Here is a 17,903-nt window from a genome sequence, read left to right as displayed (position 1 = left end):
GGAATTGTAATCACATAAAAAAAAAAAACCGGATTTTGACCTAAATTTCTATTTTAACGATCACCCAGTTTATACTTCAAATTTTTTCGACACATCTGTACATGCATATGTACCTAAGAATATATAGATGACTGAAATATCCATTTTGAACGCCTCCTCAGTTAATTATCGCAAATTCTCTTGTGATGCCTTCATGCGCATAAACTTGCGTCACTCAAAAACGTTATGAAATAGTAAGTTGAAAACTCATACGTACGTAGTATGATCTAAAAGTTCGAGGACAAGTTGTATAAAACCTTACCCTGACTAGTTCACATTACCGAAACACATCTATCTACAAAATAGTCACCTTGAACGACTATGCACTTCTGCCAACGTTCGTATAGCTTTTAGAAAACATTTTTCGCAACCTCCTGTAAGGCCTCTTGCGCTGCTGCTTAACTTCATCATGGGGAAGAACGCGACTTTCATGTTGAAACGGTCCGATTGGTCAATACTCTGATATGACAAACAAATAACATAACGTTTCGTCGGGCTTAGCTTCATGTGACTTTTACCTGTTCCCAGCAAAAAACATTTAAATGGACGCCGCTTTCTTCTGTCAGGAGAAGAAAAAGCTGCATCAAAGAAGGTAGCGAAAAATGGCTTCCAGGAGTGTTTCCAAAAGTTATATGAACACTGTCAGAAGTACATAGTCCCTCAAGGTGACCTTTTGAAGGTGGATGCGCTTCGGTAATGTGAACTATTCTGGGTGAACTATTCTATCGACGCGCGTTGCTACGCCAACAAAAAAATACATCATTATACTGATTTTCATGACAATCGGTTGAACGGGGCAGAAGTTGCTACTCTGCAGTGCCACCTGGTGGCGAGTGGCTTCAATGAGCATATTATGCACCTTCTCCGTGGAAAAATACATATATATAGCAATTTTCATAATAATCGGTGCAAGTATCAAGTGAAGCCGTGACTATACTCAAATTTTATACTCACGCAGTTTGCAAGATCAATCAATCGCTAAAAATATCAAATCGAAAAAGTTTTAAATCCCCCCCGTTGCATGAAAAGCCATAAAACAATAAAGAAAGAATTTATTTGTTCAAACTCAAGAAAAATGGCAACAGCTAACTTCTTATCAATGAGATCTTTCACGCGAATTAATTTCTGCAGCCGATAATTTTATTTGTATTTATCCAATGGATTGTGACTTAAATCGGAATAAAAAAGGAACTATCGATCGGATTTTTTTCGAACTGGTCTATAAACATTCCCAGTACCAAAAATAACAAACGGTGAAAGTTTCAGCCAAATCTGCCGGGTAGTTTTTGAGTTCATGGATGACATACAGACAAACATTCATTTTTTATATATATAGACTAGACTAGACTAGACGACGACTTGTGAGGGATCGTTCCCAAATAATCCGTTCTTATCATGACTTACTCTGTAACGATAAGAGGAAAGTGTAGCTAGTTTGCGAACGTCCCCTTACGCCGCCTATCCAAGAATTGTAGAAATTCGGCTCATTAGATCGCTGATAACTTTTTATATTTTAAAGGTATTGAGGTGGATTTTTTTTTAATGAGTTGCAGGATCTATCTGAGCTTCGGATTATGAAAGTTATAAATTGCTTTTTTCGCGCTTGCGCAGTGAAAATTTAATTGCTTTAAACGTTTGAATTTCCTTGAAATTTTCAATATTTTAACTTCAAATTTTATTATTAGGTTTCTTTAATATGCTGTTAAATATTCTGAAATTTTAGCAACGTTTGACGGAAAACTCTGCATGATATGAGCCGAAAACCTTCAAAAAAAAAAAAAAAAATACTTTGCTTATATCTCCATGGCTATAGGAGATACTTTCACGAAAATATAAAAATAAATTCTTTATAGTTTTTTTAACTTATTTCTGAAATTTATAGCTTATTCCCAGCTATTCACAATGAAAAATGATAAAAACCCCTTTTTTTTGTTTCCTCAATTTGTTGCTGGTCCCCCTAAATGAATAGTAGACTTAATTTTTATAGGGAAAATGACAGCTGGGGTATACCTTTTATGTGAAAAAAATTATAGAGCAATTATTTTTTTATTTCTCGAAAAATCTGTAAAAATGTGAATTTTTGAAAGTGTCTTAATACTTTTGGTCATATAGTGTATATTTCGATGAGTAATTGTAAGTAACAAACAGCTTCTTAATTTAACGAACGCAGAACTTTGCTTAAACGAGACGAATGACTATGAAGTTGTCCACATATGATGTCACTTTCTTCCAACATTTTTGACCTCCTTCTCCTCTGTCACTAAGTTTCACACTTCACCTCACCCCCAAAACGTCACGTTGTTTTTTATAAGCAAGCCGCCCCCCCCCTCAAAAAAATGCGACATCATACTTCTTTTCTTTCTCCCCATTGTCACAAACAGCCGCAATTTCACGAAGCCTCCCCCACCCTTAAAGCCTGATATCATTTGTTGACTAAGCCTTGTTTTATTCACAAATAGCAACAGCTTGTTTTCTTAGCAGAAGAAAAAAGCCGGCGTAAATTTTAATAGTAACTAATGCTAAAATCAAAACGGTTGGAATACATATCAAGAATCCCTTTTCACGCGGAACTCAAAAATGATCTCGACTGAAGGCCGGTTGGCACAAAGCCATACCATGTGTCATCGGCCTCTCTAGCATCCAACTTAAATACCACGGTCGCCATGGAAACGAAGCACACAAAACGAGTCTCTTTTTTCTTTTCTTTTTTTCTATTTTGTTTCTTTAAGCCAATGCAAAGAAAGTGACTGCCACAGCAAAGTTGGAAAAGAAAGTCAAGTAGCCTTTTTTCCCGCATCCCCAAGGTGCCTCGTACGGGGGGGGGGGTGTAAAGAGGGCAACTGCCCCCTCACTTCTAAAAGTAATGGGATTTATCCCCCTCACTTTTCAAAATTAAAAATCAACAATCGATTGAAAAATGATTTTTTACTCGGTGGACTGATTTATTTCACGAAAATAAAAACTGAGAATTCCAAAGAAATGGACTTTCCTCGTGTTATTTAACAAGAATGGAACTTTGAATTGGAAAAGGGAAGTCTATGGTAGCCATCCGTCCCAATTTTTGAGATGATATTCTACATCTTTTGGGGATCATAGGGGAAGGTGGGGCACCTTGAGACACTTTTTAGAGAATGATTTTTAGAAATTTTATTTTCAGACCAATTTTCACCAAACTTAGCTAAACATACAATTTAGACATTTTTGCTTCAATGAAAATTGATTTTACTCCATAATTTCGTTAAATTAAATTGTCATTAAAACATTTTAAAAAATCATTACAACATTCCAATCTGCCCCACTAGGTGGGGTACCTTGGGACACCAGCAATAATCCTAATAATTGCTATCTTAAATAATTGAAATTTTATTACTAAGAACATTTTCTGCTGCTGTTTCAAGAGCAGAAACATCAACAGCAGGAAACTTCCCATTTTCTTTTCTAGATCTCACCAATTTTCTGTATAACAGTAGCCATTTTCCCAATTCTAGTTTATTTAAACATGTCAGATTTATTAATAACAATGAAATAGCCTTTTTCTGTACTGTACACTAGTGGACCAGCTTGGACAGTGTTCCAACCTACCCCACTTAGATTGTTATTATATATATATATCAACATTTTACAGGTCATCTAAAAACCCTCAGATTTTCCCATGGTAATAGGACTTTTCCAATTTGCACCAAATGTCATATTGAAGAGGCCACTGCACAACATCTGATTTTTTGTGTTGGTTTGGTACGCGAGGATCTACTGAAGAGATCTGCTTCTGTCTTGAAGTTGATTAAGGCAAACAACCTCATGGATCTGCTCTCATTCAGAACAAAGAGATAAGAAAGAAGAAGATGATATCAACATTTTAAAAGTTAGACTTGGCAGCACAAAACATTTTTTAACCTTTAAATTATTATGAAAGGACATGTTTTAATTCCCACATGCTCTGATTGAAATTATTTCATTTTCTACTTAAAAATTTTAATAATGAAACCACCTAATAATGCATCTCTGAACCTTTCAAAACAAAGAAAATTAGATTAGTCTTTAACTGTCCATGTGAGAAATTCCAAAGTACACTGAAGAGTAGATTATGCTGCCAGCTGCCATTGATGATGTCCTAAGAGAATTAATTTCTGTTTACAAAATTATAGCGGAAATTAATGGTGCCCCAAGATGGGCTATGTGGCAAGGTGCCCCACTTTCCCCTACATTCCATAATGTTAAAATCTTTTACACAAATCAATTTCACAAAAAAAAAAAAAAAAAAATCCAGCTTCAAGGGAGAAACTAACACCCACATTTTTGGTGCACTAGCCGCCTATGTGCCACCCCCCCACCATCACCGGACCTGAAGGGAGAAAGCAGGGACTTGTGTCCAGGGTGGCAAAGTGTACTCGACAAGATTGAAGGGTGACACGCTAACTGTGGACATTCGCGGAAAATCTGCAAATTATGTAAAGGTGTAGTGTATGCAATAGCTTAAAAAGATCAATAGCACTCTCATACATGTAAACTATGAAGCTGAAAAGATTACAAGGTGTATAAAAATGCATGTAAAAGCTAAAAAAGGATCGCTCATTATTGCAAAAGGATCACACACATGCGCGAGCATATCATGCAAGCAGATTAACTGCAATAGATCAAGCTAGGTTACACCAAAAAATGCATAGGTCAGAGGCAAGCATTTTACAAGACTGGTCCCCGTGCCTTGTTTATACACATTAGTGTAGATAAAAAAGTCAGTAAGTAGAGTAGATCTAAAAATCAGGTTTTTAACTAGTCAGATTTTGGTGACCTCAAAAGGTTTGATGTCATTGGAAGGGAAGGAGAAGAAAGAAATAGTAGTGTCTGAAAACAGATTTTGCACTTCGTTGAGCTGAAGTGGGAAACAACACGGATAAACCAACGAATATAGAAATTGAAAACGCATTCGAGACCGAAGATTGTTTCTGAATTCAGAAAAGGAATCAGAAGTTAAAAGAAAGCAAATTAGAGTTCAGGATCTTCCTCCCAAATGACACCCTTGAGGAAACATTGCATCATTTATTACCAAGTTTATAAAATTTTCATTTCTTTTTCTTTTTTAAGAGCCCGAAATTTTAGTATTTTTTCCTTTTTTTGTGTTACAAGATTTCATATGTGCAAAAATAAACTCATAGCTATCTGAATATGAACAGCACATATCGCATTTATGAACATTGTAAGGGGAGGTAGGGCATGTTGGTCCACTGTTTTACTTATAATTTTTTATCTCATCTAAAAATTCAATGAGCAGTTCGACAAGGCCGTAGCCAGGATTGTTTCTGGGGGGGGGGGGGGTCAAAAATTTTATACAAAAAGTCAGCTGTTGCTATGATTTTTGAAGCATCTGCGCATTGGTAGAGAAATGGCATGGGGGGGGGGGGGGGGGGAGGGCAATGGAGCAAAATTTAAAAAATTTTGGAAGAATTGGGAGAGGGTAGGCAGTACTATTTGTTGTTTTTTTTAGAATTTTTTGTTTAGAACAGTAACTTCACTGAATCACCAAGAGTTTAATTTACTTTATCAAAATGCGCATTTGGGACCGTCTCCATAAAATTTTGTTATTGAAGTTGTAAAAAGGCAATTTTGGGGTTACATATTGACACGTTAAAGGAGGAGGTGGTTGCTCGGATTTTTTTTTGAAGTTATAAGACCTATGTTTGATGACGCTGGAGGTTCTCAAATTGGGAGAAGGTTCAAGGGTTCTCAAAGTTTTGACAATAAGACTTAAAAAATGCCACTACAAATTTTCTTTGGGTGAATTTAAGGGAAGGAAATGGAAATTTAGGAGTTTTCCCTTCTTAAAACTCATTCTAAAGTTCTCTTTGGCAACGTTAGACAAGGAAAAAAGGTTCCTCGGGGTTCCTTTGATTGCAAACAATCAAAGTCCAAGAAATATGGTTTTCCATTTTGTTTGGTACGACAGCATAAGGCCCGGGTAAAAAGGCTGCTGTCCTCTCGTAAATTTTCGAAATCAAAATTCGGAAAATGCAATTTTAAGTCACATTTAGTGGCATTAGGGAGAATAGCAGGGATAAGGCACTCTGACCCAAAAAGGTTCCAAAATTAAAGGCGAAAAAACGTAATTTTTAACTCTTTTTGGTTTTGTCAAAACCCTCTTTTGGATTACCAATAAGTGTTTTTATTGCAACATTTGAACTTGCTACTCTTAGTCAGAAATTGCTGTCGTGGCATGATCCAACTCTCAGGGGTCATTCCGAAGTTGAAAAATGAATGGGAGGTATATGAAATTGAAGACCTCTTTTGTTACATCACACGTGTCTTAAATACTGGGGCTTCTCCCGCAGAAAGTTTAAGGATTTGTAGTCTTCAAAAAGCAACTTTAACGATATTTGGTAATGTTAGAGAGAGAAGAGGTTTGAGGTTGCTCCCCCGTATAGACGTACCGAGTACTTGGTACTCGGCCAAATTTTGAGCAGATGTTTGGCCAATACCGAGTAAATGTAAGAAATTGAACATTGTCCAAGACAGATTTTACAATTGAGGCAGTAAGGGATATAAGTGGCAAAATAAAAAATTTGGGGATAACCAGTACACATGGTAGGTGAACCTCTCCTGTCTTGGGGCAAGAGATCGTACTAGTAGCCCTGGTAGGTGCTACTGTATAGCATGATTTAGAAAAAAAATTCAATGAAAGTCTACCTAGGATGTTATCTTTAAATGTGTTTTACTCAAAACTTGAAAATGTCCACTTACATCCCTTTGCACTGCCCCAATTAATAAAAAAGTGCAAGCATATAATATACTGCAATCATTTACAAGTCAAATTTAAATTTTCAGAATAATGAAGTTTGTTGTGCTTCAATGGAGTAAATCATTATCTTAATGTCACCAAAGTTAATAAAACTTATTTAATTAAACTTAAGAAATATAAAAATACTTTTGCTTAAAAAGTAAAAGCAAATAATGGAACATGAAAGGAACAAATGGGCAGGAGTACTGCAGATATGTATTTCTGCGTTACAATGAATGCCTTTTTCAACGCACAAAATGGGAGCTTATGAATTTAAAGACATCCGACAAAAGTCGGATTTTTTTGTCGGATGTCTTTTCATTCATTAGCTTACATTTTATTCACTGAAAAAGACGTTCCTTGTAACGCAGAAACACATGTATGCAATGTTCCTGCACATTTGTGCTTTTAACACTGTTTTATTTGCTTTTAAAAATGATTTATGTTTGACTAGAACTATAATAGATTGATACAAATTGTTTTAATTCCAACCTGATTAATCATAATTTTATTTATTTGTTTATTTTTAATTTTAAAAATAACTTTTTTTTTTAATTTTTGACACAAGCAAAATCTTTTCAATAATGCGTAATTAAACTTCAGCTGAAATTTTGTTTTAAAAACTATTACATGAGCATGGAGGTCTATACTACTATTCCAATGAGTTCAAAATTCATCACGTGTGTGTTGGTGGTTCTTAAACCATTATTTGTACTCGGAACCCGGTAACTCAGTACTTGGCCGAGTAGTAAAAGGCTGAGCACTCGGTACTCAGCCAAAGTGGTACTCGATACATCTCTACTCCCCCGTTCACTTTTTGAGACTGCAATTGTTATATCCCTAATTATGTCAACAAAATTAATTCGGTAGCCCGCCAGCAAAATTTTTTAAATTGCAGGCTCTAAAAACAGTTTTGGAAGATTTTTGGGGATGTTAAGAGAAAGAGAGATTCAAGGGCCTAACCCCGGAATTTTTCTTAATTTTTAGTTTTAAAAATGCGCCTTAGACAATTTTTGGTAGGGGGGGGGGAGGTTCAGGGACACTCCCCCACTCCTTTTTGGAAATTAATTTTTTTAAATGCAAGTGTTGATTATAAACTATTATGTTGTGTAAGTGAGGGATTAAGGGCTCGGGAGAAAGAAAAAACACCAGAAGTTTCCGAAATTATAGTTGCAAAAACGCAGTTTTAAAAGACAATCTTTGGTAATCAGGGTTGGGTTTTGGATTGTCTAAAACTGGTTTAGGAGAGGACAGGTGGTTTTTACCGTCCAAAACTGTCTAAAACTTTCCAAAAGTGTCCGAAACTGTCTTAAACTGCCCAAAACTAAAGGGGTATAATATAATCATATTCGTAATACATATAGATATTAATGAAGTTTAATTAATGAGCATTCAATAATATTTTTCTCCAAATGTTCATTTTAAAAATATTTTACTTAAAGAAATGCCAGTAACTAGTACATAAAAACTTCCTTATGTAACAGTTAGTAGAGTTATGAAAAGAAATATACAACACTACCAAGACAACTAATTTCAGTTCCATTTATTTATAACTCAAAGGAATGCTATTAAATGTGCAATAAATATTGAGGTAAAAAAAAAAGTTTAAATTTTTTAATGGTTTTTGCAAATAATTTTATTTAATGTTTCAATAAAAATTACTTTTTTAATCATAGATTAAAGAACAAGAAATTGATGATTAAACACTTAATTATAAAACTCTTGTGCTATTCTTTTTTTAGTTCATATTTTTAATATAATACATTCTGTAACTACAAAAATTTGTAATTTATTGCATTTAAGTCAATTATTGAACTAAATTTTGAACACTTTCTTTTGCACATATGCATAAATGTGGAAAAATTTAGTTAATGAAGAAAAAAACTCCTGCATACAAATTGAAATTTTTATTGAGGAATTTAATTTCTACATAACTAGATTAAAATCAGCTGCATAAATAAGTTATATATTTATACTTGAATATCCACATTGAATAAATGTATTAAGTAGTCCAAAAAATAGTTTTGACACATTTTGTTCTGTTTCTGATATTTTCCCAAAAAATATAGTTTTTCAAAAAATAGTTTTGGACACTTTCGAACACAAGGGTTTTGAACAGGATGGTTAAAACCTTGCCAATCCTGCTTTCATTTGCACACATGCATAAACATAGGGAAATTTGGTTACTATTATCAAAAAAATAATAAATAAAAAATAACAGACTCATGAATACAAATTGAAATTGTAATCAAGAATTCAACTTCTATGTAACTAGATTAAAATCAGCTGCACAAATAAGATGAATATTCTTATTGAATAAATTTTCAATCTAAAGCATTACTTGAATACATTTTATTCTGTTTTTAATGTTTTTTCACAAAATACAATTTTTCTAAAAACATAGTTTTGGACACAAGGATTTTAAACAGGACGGTAAAAACCAGGGTTTTTACCGTAGTGTCCAAAACCTTGCCAACCCTGTTGGTAATGTTTGAAAAAAGAGATTCGGGGTCAATCCCCGAGAATTTTTTGAAATTGAAATCGTCAAAGCCTGGTTGTAATACCATCTTTGTTAACATTAACAGTCTGGCAATTTTTCTCAATGGAAGCTCAAAAATGTAGTTTTGGTTGACTTTTAATGATGTTAGGCTAGGGGGAAGAGTTTTTGGAAACTCCTTTCCTGAAAATTTTCAAAATGAAAGCCCTGAAAATTAAATTTAAAACAATCTGTAATGATGTTCGGGAGAGGAGGGGGGGGGGAGAGAAACATTCCCCCAAAACGTTTTTGAAGTTAGCTTTTAAAAAGGCAGGTTTTAGAAGATTTTTGGTCATGTTAGTGGGAGGAGAGGTTTGGGGGCCACTTTTCGGTAATTTTCTGAAGCGCTTCCCAAAGCTAGATAATGTAGACGCACACGCCATGCGCGGATACATACGTGCGGAGTTGCACGTCGTCTTATAATCGTAAAAGTTCATACTCTTTACTTCTAATTCATTTTTTATTGATACTGATATTGTTTATTTAAATTGTATTGGGTGAGTGCAAAAATTCGTGCGGAGTTGCAATAGATGGCGTTAGAACAGGCATAACGTGTTGTCATTAATACCACTATCTACGTAAGTCAGATCGTTGGAAAGGTGACATGTGCAGCTTTCATTCCAATCAAAATAATTTGTGCAGATAGAAACTGCTTCGAGAAAGATTACTTTTAAAATGAGTGCTGATAAAGTGCATTTACTGCATGTTATGCTTTACGAGTTTCGGAATGGAATAAACGTTGCAGCAGCCGTAAAAAACATTCAAGACGTTTATCAAGATCAAGCACCAGCTAAATGAACTGTGGAAAAATGGTTTGCAAAATTTCGTTGCCGAGACTTTAAGCTGGAGGACGAGCCACACTCAGGTCGACCCTCCGGCATTGATGACGACGATTTGCGTTCTTTAATTCAGATTACTCCGCGAATTTCAACAGAGAAAGTTGCTACAGCACTTAACGTTGACCGATCAACCACTTTTCGGCGTTTTAAAAAAATCGGATTCGATTTAAAGCTCGATATATGGGTGCTCCATTTGTTGACCAACAGCAACAAAATCCAGCGAATTTTTGCTGCCGTATCTTTACTCGGGCGGCTCAAAAACGAGCCGTTTTTGAATCGATTGGTGACGGGCGATGAAAAATGGGTCCTGTACATCAACGTTCAGCGCAAACGCACATGGAAACAGGCAGGTGAACATGGTGACGCAATGGCAAAGGCCAGTTTGCAGTCGATGAAGGTGATGCTCTGTGTTTGGTGGGATTGCAAGGGTATAATTTATTTTGAGTTTCTCCCCATCGGCCAAACGATTGATTCAAACAAGTACTGTCGTCAATCAACTAATCTGAACCGAGAAATAAAACAGAAACGTCCGAGTTTGTCAAATCGCAAAGGCAGTCTTTCATGAAGATAACGCTAGACCACACGTTTCAAGACAGACGCTATGCAAACTGAACAGCCTGAAATGGGATGTCCTAACTCATCCACCGTATTCTCCTGATATCACACCATCGGATTATCACTTATTCTGGTCATTGCAAAATCATTTTAATGAAAAAATACTTGACTCTTTGAATGCCTTACAAAACGTCGTGTCTTCGTTCTTCGAATCTAAACCACGCAGTTTTTATGATCGGGGCATCCGTATGCTGCCAGAACGTTGGAAGAAGATTATAGACAATGATGGAGAATATATCATTGATTGAATAAAGAGTTTTGCTTGCCTAATCACTGTATGACTTTCTTTCACAGACTCCGCACGAACTTTTGCACTCACCCAATAAAAAATATCACAAGATAGTTTATACACCCGCACGTTCGGTGGATATATTCGCTGCTGTGCGGTTACATTCGCTGCCAGCACGCGCATCTCGCAATATCGTTCAAATTCTTACTTCTAATTTGTTTTAAACTGATATTATTTAATTAATTCGTAAAAGTTATAAATGGATATTATATATGCAAACACGTGAGTTGGATATACATTCGCTGCGGGAACGGGCATATCGCGATAATCGTTCAAGTTCTTACTCTTCACTTTTAATTTGTTTTAAGCTGATATTATTCAATTAATTTGTAAGAGTTATTCATAGTTAGTATATACGCAAGCACGTAAGGTGAATATATTCGCTGTTGTGCAGATACATTCATTGCGGGCACGCGCATCTCGGGACAATCAAGCAAGTTCTCCTTTTTTTCTGATGTATTTTAAATTAATACTACTAATGTAAAACGTAGTAATGATAGCTACATAATATAGACGGACACAGATCCATTCGCTGCTATAAGAAAATAGTTGGTGCTGTGCGGATACATTCATTGCGGACATGCGCGTCTCGCCATAATCGCGAGTAATGTTCTAGTTTCCCACCTGCCCCTTTTTCCTTCTGTTAAAAAAATACTAAAATGTTAATCCTCCCTTCTTTTCTCCTATTCATCAAGTAGTGATAACTGAGCAATTCTTTTCATGTGGCTTAGTATTTCGTTTTTACTTTTTTTTTTTTTGGTTCTGATATCAAATCACAAAAGCAATTGTGGCTTTAAAGCTTATTATATGAGGCCAGCAAGTTCACGGAAGTTTGCAACGCACCTATTATGAGCGCCGCGCTTTAATTTCAACAAACAATGTGAAAAAAAGTTGATTGTGTTAGTTATTGTTTTTTTTTTTGAAGATATCTGGAACGCAATTTACACAGATTAAATATTCCAGAAAAAAAAGAACTTCTTAGCTATTTACTGATAGGTTAATTACCTACAAGCCGAGAACGACGGACTTTGCCGAATTTTGGATCGCTGCGAAAGTTTTGAGATTGCGAATGAAAAAAACTTTGTACGATCGCATTTATAGATGTATGAAAAAGTTATGAACTTACTTTGAAATAATTACGGGACAAACTCGCTTAAATTTCAGCACTTAAGTCCAAACAACGGTGCTTAAAGCAAGAGATTCGAACTTTACCGCAAAATAAAAATTCCTCTAAAATGTTGAAAACTAAAAAAAGAAAAAAAAAACCATTGTATGCGCCGCACCTGCTGCATCCGCCACATCGGCAATTTATATTAAAAAAAATTCTCGTAAGCGCCGCCGCGCTTAGACCGGAAAGTACGGTATAGTTTTGGAATATTTGTGTGCATTGGGCTATTAAGGGACCACAGGAAGACGGGGTACTTACTCCTAGTGGTATCTCTCATCTTCATAAATAACAAACACTCTTGCTACTAGATTCATTACACTTGTCTTCGTCCCCTCTCCCAACAGAGCATTTCTAAGAAGCAGCAAATTTCAAGTTTTTCCTTTGCTCTCAGAAATTTATATATCCTATTGATTTCTTGACTCGACAGCTTAAGAAGAGAAAGGTGCCACCAATGTATGATCTGCAGTGGAGATGATTCCCAAAAAATATGTTAGCTTACGAATGCAGAGATATCTGCTAAAAGAAGCTTAGTTTTAAAATTTTGGAATTTTACTAAGTCTTAGGCTCACCATAGGCACACATAATTGGCATGAAAATTAGTTCCCCGTAACCTCAAAGCATATACGTGCAGTTACTTGCAATTTTGTGCTTGATAACGTTGTTTTAGTCAACGAACTTTTACAAAATGTCTTATAATTAAATATAATTTCTTATAATTAAAAATGTTCTTTTTTAGTATCCACCCCCCCCCTTTTTTATTTTTATGTGATAGATAACTATTAGCTTGCAGATACTTTTGAGTTGCCTGCGCAGATACTTTATATTTTTATCTGACTCTGGCGCTCCCCCGGAAATTTCCTTGAAATTGAAGTTTTAAAAATGAAAGTTTAGACGATCTTTGGTGATATTGGGGGGGGGGGGGGGGGGGGTTACAACTTGAATTTTTTTGAGAGTATGAAAAACGAAAGTTATGGCAATTTTTTTTTTACATAGAATGGAGACTTTGAAAATAAGGGGGGTGGGATACATTGGTCTGCCTGGTGGGGCACACTGTACCGAAAAACTTAAACAACATTTGTTATAATTTTACTGATAAATACTACCAAACTTTGTAACTACCTTATTCTCCTTTGCTGTAGAGTAAAAATATAAAGTTTAAAGATCAATATTAATAACATATTAAATTGATTTTAATTGATGAAAAATCTTTATAAAAAAACAGCAATAAGCATTCACCATTACCATTAGTACACAATTATGTTTTAAAAATCAAACGAAAAATCGATTATAGAATATTCATGAGACAATTAATGCAGGTTAATGTTAACTAAAAAGATGCGTTAAATGATATCTGGGAATGTAAAAGTGCTACTTCTTGAGCTTTGAAAGTAGCACTTTTATTGCACTGGGTTTTGGAAGGATAAGCCATATGTTACGTTTACGCCAAGTTACATCAATATTTGCTAGGGGGGAAAAGCCTTTTTTTTCTCCATTGCATTGCATGAAACAGCTCCAAAAAAAAAAAAAAAAAAAAAAAAAAAAAAAAAAAAAAAAAAAAAAAAAAAAAAAGCAACCTGTTACACTAATATCATACATTTCAAGAAAAAGGGCAATAGAATTGACAGCTTTAAGTTAGCATGCCTTTGTGTTCTAAAATCAAAATAAGCATATTTTTGTATTCCTTTAATCAATTATTTGTTTTATTTTGTTTCTATGAAGAATACTTGTTTGACAAAAAAAAAAAAAAGTTTAATACAGGAACTTTACCCTATAGCATGTATTGCATATTTTACTCCTATTTGAAAATATAAATATTAAAAAAGTGCAAATATGGAATAAATTTTTTTGGCAAAATTAAGTATATTTTTTGTTTTTCTTTTTTTAGCCGTAAGTTATTATTATTATTTCCAAATATGTGTAACATGAAATGAAAGGAATGTATAATAACAAACACTTAGAACATTGTTATAATTATTGAGCTTCTAGAGAAAATTTTTTTAAAGAAATTATGTGGGGTAGGCTGGTCCAGCCCATCATGCCCCACAAAGAGTGGCCCAACCTACCAAGTTCTTGGTCTGAAAAATTGCTGTCATAATTTTTTTCTTTTGGACAAAAAATGTAAAAAATTTCCTATTATTATGAACTAAAGGAACTTACTTAAAGAAAGGAGTTCAAATTTTTCCCCCGCTTGATGAAAACCATTAAAAAAATAATAAAGTTAAAGTTCTCTGAAAATTACTCAGGACAACTAAAAAAACTTTCTGGAATAAAACTTGCTCAATATCACTGTACCATGTGGTTTCATTATAGGATATGTAAAACCATAGGTGCTATTTGTTAGTCATAAATATATATATATATATATATATATATATATATATATATATATATATATATATATATATATATATATATATTAATAGTATTAAAATAATTGAGAGCGGTTCAACGTGCCCCACAATCCAACGTATCCATCCCACCTCCCTCTACTGAGTAGTTACCATGTAATCGGTAGTCAGTACATCTCTAAAAAAAGGCAGGGCGCAATTTGTTGAAGTGGAAAAGGATAGGGCGCTGCGCACTTCAAAAATGGCCTAGCGGGACCACTAACCTCATTGCCCCAAAGTGCATTACACACAGGGTTGGCTTTTTGCCGGCAGAAACTGGTTTTTGCCCTGCCAGTGGCAGAAACTGGTTATAACCGGTAAAAACCGGCAGAAACTGGCAAAAACTAGAAAACGTTTTTAATAGCTCTAGTAATTACTTAATGACAGGCAATTAAGTAAAATAAAAAACATAACTCCATTTCGTCATTGCAAAAACTTAATATAATAGTTATTTAATAATTAGTGTAAAAATATGTTAAATAACAAAACTGACATTTTCAAAGCAAAGTAAAATGTATCATAGTTGAAATTGCTATGCGTTAGAAATTTTAGCCTTGTAATGTTGTAAGTAACAAATTTTTCAGTTTGTTGTTTATAATTATTTTGTTTGCATTTAATTTAAAGTGTAATATATATATATATATATCAAATATTTAAATAAATACAGATTTGTTTTATTTCATTAAACTCTAAAATTCAAGAACTTCTCATTTTACACTTAATATAACTGAACAAAGCTATTCTAAAAGAGCTTAATCAAGCAGTTACTGATAATCATTTACTCGCCTATATGCTCCATCCAAAGTATTTGGGAGTAAATTTATCATGTAATCAAGAAGAAAGTGCCCGCACTTTACGCACAAATATTAACCCTGATTATGTACCTTATACCATCGCTTTACAAAACAAATCGGCCCCTTTTCCCAAAACCTATTTTTCCAATCACGTGGTTACAACTACTCCAAATACCGCATGGTGGTGCAGTTTGAATAAATGTGCTATAGATGAAAGTTATGTGAATCTTGCTTGTTCTTTGAGGATAATGCCAGCTAGTTCTGCTGGGATTGAAAGAATCTTCTCAAATTTCTCCTTTGTGCACAACAAATTGGGAAATTGGTTAGGTTTAGAAACAGCGTCAAAACTTTTATTTTGTTAGAGGCTGTTGCAGTGGGGAAACAATGTAAAATTTGATTTTGAATGGTAGTGTTGTAAATAAATTGTATTTGGGTTAATATTTAATTATTTTTCTTATACATTTTCTATTGTATGTCAGGAGTTGCATTTATGTCATTTTTTGAGTTTCTGCAAGTTTCTGCCATAAATGTGGCAGAAAGGGGTTTTTGCCATGCCGGTTTTAACCGGTTTCTACCAGTGGTTTTTACCACCTCGGCAGAAACCTGCCAACCCTGATTACACAACATTAAGTGCTTTTCTGATTCCTTTTGAAGCAGGCAAATTTGACACTATGATTCTCTCACTTTCCACTTCTTGGTGCGGGAACTTTGGAACTTATTATGGCTGTTGCTATTTTAAACAAATTTATAGCTTGTGCTTTTCAAACTTTAGCATATGCTCACCAAAAGCTTGATTTTATAAAACTGCGATAATGGTTTTATTAAAAGGATGTTTTTAACATCCGTCGATGTTGTAATCACTCGGTTCTTTCGGATTTGCTTTTAAAAAGTGGCCAATTTTATAATATGGGGTGGTTACTATAATCTGTTTTTGGGTCCGTGGGACCAGTGAAGTTCTTTTCTTAAAGATTGATTAAGAAATTTCTACAGCATTGCAACATTTCTGGGCCATATCGTCTTTCTTACAAAAGAAGATGTTGTGTTTTCAATTCATTGATCAGTATTGTTGAGAGATACCTGTTGCTTTCTTTTCTTCAGCTGCACACATGTCTATTGAAAACTGCTAATGACTTTGATCTGCTGTTTTTGTTTTGTTTTGATTATTTTCTTCATTGTTCAAGTCCAGGACACAAGAATGGACCATTAAGGAAAGCATTGTATGGACTTGCAAAATTTTGTAGCTACTGGACCATTGGACCAGCGTCTTATCTTTCTAAATTTACTTGACTGATTACTTGACTATGGATTGACAGAACATCTAACACAGATTATTAAGCTTAGGAAACATGCTAAGCGAAAATTCATAAAACATTTATCCATATAACTGCCAAGGAAACAATGAAACTAAGTTAGTTTTAAAACGATTTAAATAAGTTTTTTTGCTGAAAAAAATTATAAAACATTTTCAAGCAGAATAAAAATTCAGAAATTGGGGTATAGCATGAAACTACCACCATAAAAACAATTTGCTACATTTTATGAAATATACGAATTTTCAGGGTAATAAACATCTGTTTTAGGAAACTACAAACATACTTTGAAGTCCTTTTGTTTTCAAGCACATTTATATTTGCAACAACAAATATCTTTAATTCATTAAAATTTAGCATTATTTGTCAGTTTTTAAAAACTATCTCTTTGTCATGGAATGGTGAAGAATGGAAGATTGCTTGTTGGCTAATGCAGATAACGTTCAGCATAAATTAAAGCTGTTAAGTAAAAAACGAAAAACAAACAAAACTCTAAATAAAATGCTCAACCATATATTAAAGGTACTATACGTAAATAAGGATTTCAAGAAACAATCACTTTTTTAACAAAAGAAACACGCACGAAAGATCAATACTGTTCAAAAACTTACCAAATAAGGTTCAGAGATTTGATGGCAGAAATACAAGTAAACAGAGCGCACGAAACATGAGTTATGTAGAAAATAACACAGATAATGAGCAAATCAAAGTAACTAAGAAATTGTAAAAAAAATTCATCAACTTTTTTTAAAATATTAGATGTATAGATAAAGGTGAATTGTAAGAAAAAAATTCAATTCACTTTCCAAACGCACAATTACTCATAGCCCCATAGGCGAATAGGCAGCCATCTTAAGTTAATTTCTTTTGGCAACAAACGGTTACAGTTAAGTTTGACGACCACGGCAGCTGGAGGCGATAACGTACACAGTGGAGTCATGACTTATTCAAATTATACAGAAGGCTGTGGTCCATGTTAGAGTCCCTATATGAAAACGTAGTTTTCAGAGTTGCGACAACGCGGTATCATTTTCCTATTGGTCGAAGACCGCCTGAGGCAAGGTTTCTTCTTCTCCCGTAGGATTAACATGGAGCGTATGACAGTGCTGTGGAAAAACCCAGAATCTGAAAAATTAAAGGTGAGTCCAGGATTTTAA

At 34.3% G+C, this 17,903-nt stretch overlaps 1 protein-coding gene across 1 annotated transcript in view; it reads right to left on the bottom strand.

Annotated features, from left to right (window-relative positions):
* The window catches only part of LOC129235245 (CDC42 small effector protein 2-like), a 72,622-nt gene extending 55,148 nt beyond the window's left edge, over positions 1-17,474 (bottom strand). The window contains exon 1 of the mRNA XM_054868955.1: positions 17,358-17,474. The gene's annotated coding sequence lies outside the window, so the exon portion shown is untranslated. The remainder of the gene's footprint in view (positions 1-17,357) is intronic.
* Between the last annotated feature and the right edge of the window lie 429 nt (positions 17,475-17,903).

This window comes from Uloborus diversus, chromosome 2, assembly GCF_026930045.1.
Source record: "Uloborus diversus isolate 005 chromosome 2, Udiv.v.3.1, whole genome shotgun sequence".
Classification (NCBI taxonomy): domain Eukaryota; kingdom Metazoa; phylum Arthropoda; class Arachnida; order Araneae; family Uloboridae; genus Uloborus; species Uloborus diversus.
This window is presented reverse-complemented; position numbering and strand designations above follow the sequence as displayed.